At 41.6% G+C, this 6,177-nt stretch overlaps 1 pseudogene; it reads right to left on the bottom strand.

The window, feature by feature from the left end:
• Positions 1-173: 173 nt before the first annotated feature.
• LOC122102945 lies at positions 174-1,418 on the bottom strand (annotated as a pseudogene).
• Between the last annotated feature and the right edge of the window lie 4,759 nt (positions 1,419-6,177).

Raw genomic sequence — 6,177 nt, 5'->3', positions numbered from 1 at the left:
AACCTCAGCGCTTGGCCAGTGTGAGAAATCATTCTGTTTTTCTTGTAGCTTCTGATCTACCTGGTAATGCTAAGAAAATTTAGGTAAATTACCAAGTTTAGAGACTCTACCTTTGAAGTGGCTTTTCCCTTTATTGCAAAATGAACCCAGCTCTCCTGATAATGAAAAACCATATCATCACATTCACTGGGTAGTTCAGAGATTTGATTCCCACAAAGTCAAAGGAACTAGAGACCAGAATTGCTCAATTAGACACAGCACTGAAAAAAGTAAGAGGCTGGAGGCATGGCTCAGATGGTAGAGCAATGGCCAGTGAGCAAAAGGGTCAGATACTGAGTTTGAGTCCTGGTCTTGGACAGAAAAGAAAAGCAATTAGAGAATGAATGTGACATCTGAGTTCCTCTAAGCTGAAAAATGAGTGCTGATAGTCATACCAATGCTTATATAGCATGTTGCTTTTCATGGTGTTTCCCTATCTAATGTCTCTGAGGTAGGTGGGGATGATATAAATAAATCAGGGTACATAAGGAAACAATAGCTCATGGCTCATAATCTTGCTCTTGGTCTTATAGTCAGAGAATGACAAGCAGTCCTTTAATCTGGACTCTGACACCTGGAGTTGGATTGGGTTGCTTTCCAGGACAAGACTACCCTGGCGGTATGAATCCCTTTTAGGTGGGGTCCCCTGAGACCAAAGTGCACTTAAAGGTCTCCTTAAAGACCTCGAGGAAAGGCGGCATTACTTTATCCACAGAGACCTGCCGCTGGAGCTCCTTAGTCAGGGAAGTGACACCTGTCCCAAACAGTCCACAGGGCACGATGTGTTCAAACCATGTATGGTCCGTGTTGCAATTCAGGGCCAGGCCGTGGGATGTGATGTGCCTTCCACAGCGGACACCAATCGCGCAGATTTTGCTCTCGACCCAACCAGACTCCAGTGTAGGGCGGGGGCCGCGCGCAGGCATCTCGCAGGCCCCGGAGCTCACACAGGCGCACCGCACACTTCTCCAGCGCCGCCACGTGGGGGCGCAGGCGCAGGCCAAGGCGCCGCAGGTCGAGCACTGGGTGGCAGAGCAGCTGTCCCGGGCGGTGGAAGGTGGCCAGGCTGCCGCGGTCTGTCGTGCGCACCTCGGCGCCCAGAGCCCTCAGCTGCGCCTTTTCCTCGGGAGTCAGGCCGCCGGGTATCCCGGATGTATACACGGGGCCCCGCTGGCTCGCAGAGCAGGGGCGCACCAGCCTCGATGCTTGGCCTGCAGCCTCCGCAGCCAGGACTCCTGCAGCGCCAGCAGCTCGGTTTACCGCGCCCGACCCAGCCACACCACCCTGACGACGGGCGGCGGCATCACGCGTGCTGCGCGGTCCAGAAATTAAACTCTTAAATTCCTAAAATTTAAAATTTAAATCACATGCTATCTTTGACACATATAAATTAAAATTACCTCCATTATTTTAAAAATAACAACATCACCTATGGCCCCAGCTTCCAAAGGATTAGCTTGTAATAGATCAGCATATCTAGAAAGATAAATACCTAAAGAGAAAAAATATGAATTTGAGTAAGAAATACTGAAATACAAAAAAAAAATCCAAATATTTAACCAATAATAGAGATACAAGATGTGATTTGTATGTATGCACGTGTGTATCAATACTAGGGATTAAACTCAGTGTTTTAAGATCTCAACTTGAGCTTTCTCTGCTCCAGGCTTGCATTCTACCACCTGACCCACACTCATTTTCAGCTTTTTGCTGGCTAACTGAAGATAACTCATGGATTTTTCTTCCTGGGTTGCTCCAAACTGTAATCCTCAAATCTAAGCCTCCTGAGTAACTAGGATTACCCTTGTGAGCCACCAATGCCTGGTACAGTCTGATATCTTTTCAAAGAGATGAAATGAAAGGTTAGTCAAGACAGCAGACATTGAACCAATGTAAAATGAAATGAGGGTAAAAAATCAGACTGAACAAATTTTATAAAATCACTTGGACCAGAACATTCTGGGAAAGGGATAGGAGTCTAGAGTTTGAACCCAGCCTTGAAATTTTGAAGCAAGTGGCTCTATCACTTGAGCTGTACCTCCTACTCTTTTTATTGTTATGTTTTTGAACAAGGTCTTCTATTTTTTGCCCAGGCAGTGATTCAATAATGCACCACCACACCTAACATAACCTTTTAAAATGTAACCTCTGATCAATTAGAAGTAAACAATGTTGGTAACAAAAGATGCCAGTAGGGTCAATGGTGAGTGCTAATTCTAAGTTGATTGAAACGAGTGAAAAGATGAGAATATCACAAAGTTTTGGGGGTTTTTGAGTCATGATTAGTCTAGCTGTATGTAGTCCAGGCTAGTCTCAAAGTCTCCTGCCTCAGCCTTCTGAGAGACTGCAGACACATACCACCATGCCAAGATTAAGACATACATAATAGGCTGGGAAGGTGGCTCAGTGGTAGAGCGCTTGCCTTGCATGCCTGAGGCCCTGGGTTCGATTCCTCAGCACCACATAAGCAAAAAGAAAAAAGCCAGAAGTGGCGCTGTGGCTCAAGTGGTAGAGCACTAGCCTTGAGCTGAAGAGCTAAGGGACAGTGCCCAAGCCCAGAGTGAGTTCAGGCCCCACTACTGGAACCCCCCTCAAAAAAAAATTAATCTGTCAAACCAATTGTGTCAGGAATCCATCCTTATTCTAGTTGAGACAGTCTTAATTCCTCTTACAATTGCAATCATTTCCTTTTTTAGAGTGAATTACAAACAGCAAAATATTTAAAGAAAAAGTAACCCATCTTTAAAAGAGGAAATATGGCTACAATCACATAATCAGCAACTCTAGATGGTAAACATATTATCAAGCACACTCCAGGAGAATGAAATAGGACTGATCAGAGAAAAAAAAACAAACAAACCGAACACTTGAAAAAGAAATCATCACAAAAACAACTAGTTCATCCCTCTAAATCTTTTCTTTTCTACCAAGAAAATGTTTATAATCAAATATACTGTTGAAAATTGTGAAATTAGTTGTAAGGGAACATTGTCAAATTGTTTTGTCTAAGGAGTTAACTCACCTGGTTTCGATCAACCATAAGAAATGCATAGGATTCTGAAAGTTCCTTGTCTAAATGACCATCAAACTTCAGTTCTCTTCGCTTCTCTGTAAACTAAATGAAACTCAATCTGTAACTCTCCATATAATTATGTTTTATTAAGCTGAATCAAGAATCTTTTCCAAAAATTACAAGTTTCAACAGTTTTTTTATTTGTTAGTTAGTTGTGGGGCTTGAACTCTGGGCCTGGACGCTGTCCCTCAGCTCAAGGCAAGCACTCTACCACTTAAGCCACAACACCACTTCTGGTTTTCTGGTGTGTAATTGGGGATAAGAGTCTCATGGACTTTCCTGCCCTGGCTGGCTGTGGATCCTCAGATCTCAACCTCCTGAGTAGCTAGAACTACAGGTTTGAACCACTGGTGCCCAGCCAACAGTTTTTTTCCCCAAGATTCCAAACTAATCAAAGTAGAAATCATCTTTCCTTTCCCTATACTTTCTGCAATTCAATTTTCTTCTCCCCATTTGCACTGCTTTTTCACTTCATATCAAGTACTTAAATAAACATCGATCACCTGTTAATTTTTGTTGCTGTTTTGCTTTTATTCCAGTACTGGGGGTTTGAGCTCTTCCTTAACTATTTTGCTTAAGGATGGTGCTCTACCACTTGAGCCACAGCTCAATTTCCAGCTTTTTGGAGGTTAACTGGAGATGACTCTCACAAGACTTTACTGCCCCAGATGGTTCACTGTCCCGGGTGGCTTTCAAACAACAATGCTCAGATCTCAGCCCCAGGAGTAGCTAAGATTACAGGCATGACCTACCAGCACCCAGCCCCTTGTTAATTTAACCTGAACTTCTATTTAAAATCTGCTATACTCCCAAAAGTTATACACCATGCTTTAATTAATCACCCATTTTATTTAATGTGGTGTACTCCATAAATGACCAACATTTTAAACTTATAAACTCAATCAGGACAAAATTATCCTCTCCCCCCACCTTTCCCCTTCTCTTTCTCTCCCCTCTCTCTCAAATCCCCTCCATCCCTTTCTCTCCCTCTCCCTTCCTTTATCCCCCTCCCCCTGCCATACTGGGGCTTGAACTCGGAGCCTGGGCATTGTCTCTGAGCTCTTTTCTGTCCATCATGGGCTTGAACTCTGGACCTGGGCACCATCTCTCAGCTCTTCAGCTCAAGGCGAGTACTCTACCACTAGAGCCTCAGCGCCACTTCGGTTTTCTGGTGGTTTACTGGAGGTAAGAGTCTCATAGATTTTCCTGCCTGGGCTGACTTTGAACTGCGATCCTGAGATCTCTGCCTCCTGAGCATGCAGAATTATACATGAGTCACCAGCGCCCAGTTAATGCTCTACTTCTTTATAATTATTCTCCTTCTTAGGCCTATTAATATAAGCATATACAGTCTTACAGGGAAAAGTGAATTTGTATAAAGTTCTTAGAACTGTTAAAATTAATCCTAATCTACTGCCCTTTGCTTAGCAAATGCTCAGAGATGTTGATTTGAGACAGAGAATACCTAACATTTTACTTCAGTATATATGTCACCACTATTTAATAGAACTACAGAGTAAATTTTCATGTAAAATTTAACAAACTATCCCAATTATACCATGAAACTACATCAAATTACCGAGGCTGTGATTTTTTCTAGATGTCAGTATCATTACTGCTTTCAAAGATATTGTCATAGATGAATTCTGATACTTCTTTAATCAACATGTAAAGATACAAAATTAGTCATATTTCACATCCATTAGCGAGTAATTATGTCAAATATTTCTCTTTTTTGGATAACACTGGGAACAGAAATCAGGGTCGCACGCTTATTAGATAATTGCTCTACCACTTGAGCCTCGCCTCCTGCCCCTATTTCCATTGTTACTTTCAGGTAGGATCTCAATTTATATTCTCACTAAAATCCTCCTAGTTGTGATTCCTGGAGTCACTGGAGATGAGAGCCATTTCACTCATCACTGTACCCAACCACTGTGCTTCCCCTGTATCTGGGACAGCATTGGTTCAGATGGCATCTTGAAACTTTTATGCCCAACTGACTTCAAATGACAATCCCCTGAATTATGCCTTCCAGGTACCTAGGATTACAGCTTTGAGCCACTGTGCCTGGCTAAAAGTATTTCTAAACATCCCATTTGTGTTACATCAGAATAACACATAAAGGTGCCTTTTCCTAAAGCAAAACTAAATACAGATTTTATTCATGAAACTGAGGTTAATTGCCAAAGATACTCAACATTTCCCTTCGTTCATAACTATTCACTAAATAAATTTGCACTAATGATATTAACACGAACCTCCCACCAAGCAATTGAAGAACTGTCCCTCAGTTCTTCAGCTCAAGGCTAATGCTCTACTACTTGAGCCACAGCACCACTTCCGGTTTTCAGGTGTTTTATTGGATTTAAGAGTCTCTCAGACTTTCCTGCCTGGGCTGGCTTTGAACCATGATCCTCAGATCTCAGTTTCCTGAGTAGCTAGGATTACAGGCGAGAGCCACCTGTGACCTGCTTTGTCCCTGAGCTTTTTTGCTCAAGGAGAGTGTTCTACTACTTGAGCCACAGCTCTACTTCTGCTCTTTTTTTTTTTGCCCAAGCTGTCTTCAAACTTCAGTCCTCTAGTCTCAGCCTCCTGAGTTGCTAGGATTATAGGCATGAGATATAAGTGCCCACCTCCTAAGATGTATTTTCATATTAAATACAAATATAATCTACAATTGTCAAAATGATTGTCCCTTTAGTCTCATTTACTGATTCCATAACTTACTAATATATAAAGCAAAAGAAAATTCAGAAAAGATTAAGAAATATATCATCTCAATTAAAATGTTTTATGGAAAAGAGTAGGATAAACCAAAACTATCTTTGTAACAAATCAATCTAAAATGTGAAAACTAAATAAGGAAGTCTATGTTTTCACACACAAAATCCAAGATGTTTGATTACAAAATCTGAGTTTTATGCATAATTTCTGTTTCTAAACAAAGTGTTTTCTGTATCTAACATGCACAAAATAAATAGCTTCAAACTGCTAAACTTTACAAGGCTACCTAAAAAATTATTTCCCTTTCTTAAGCTGCTCCAACACTTTTTCTACAATCA

The sequence above is a fragment of the Dipodomys spectabilis genome, unplaced genomic scaffold (genome assembly GCF_019054845.1).
Source record: "Dipodomys spectabilis isolate Male_0828 unplaced genomic scaffold, ASM1905484v1 ptg001062l, whole genome shotgun sequence".
NCBI lineage: Eukaryota > Metazoa > Chordata > Mammalia > Rodentia > Heteromyidae > Dipodomys > Dipodomys spectabilis.
This window is presented reverse-complemented; position numbering and strand designations above follow the sequence as displayed.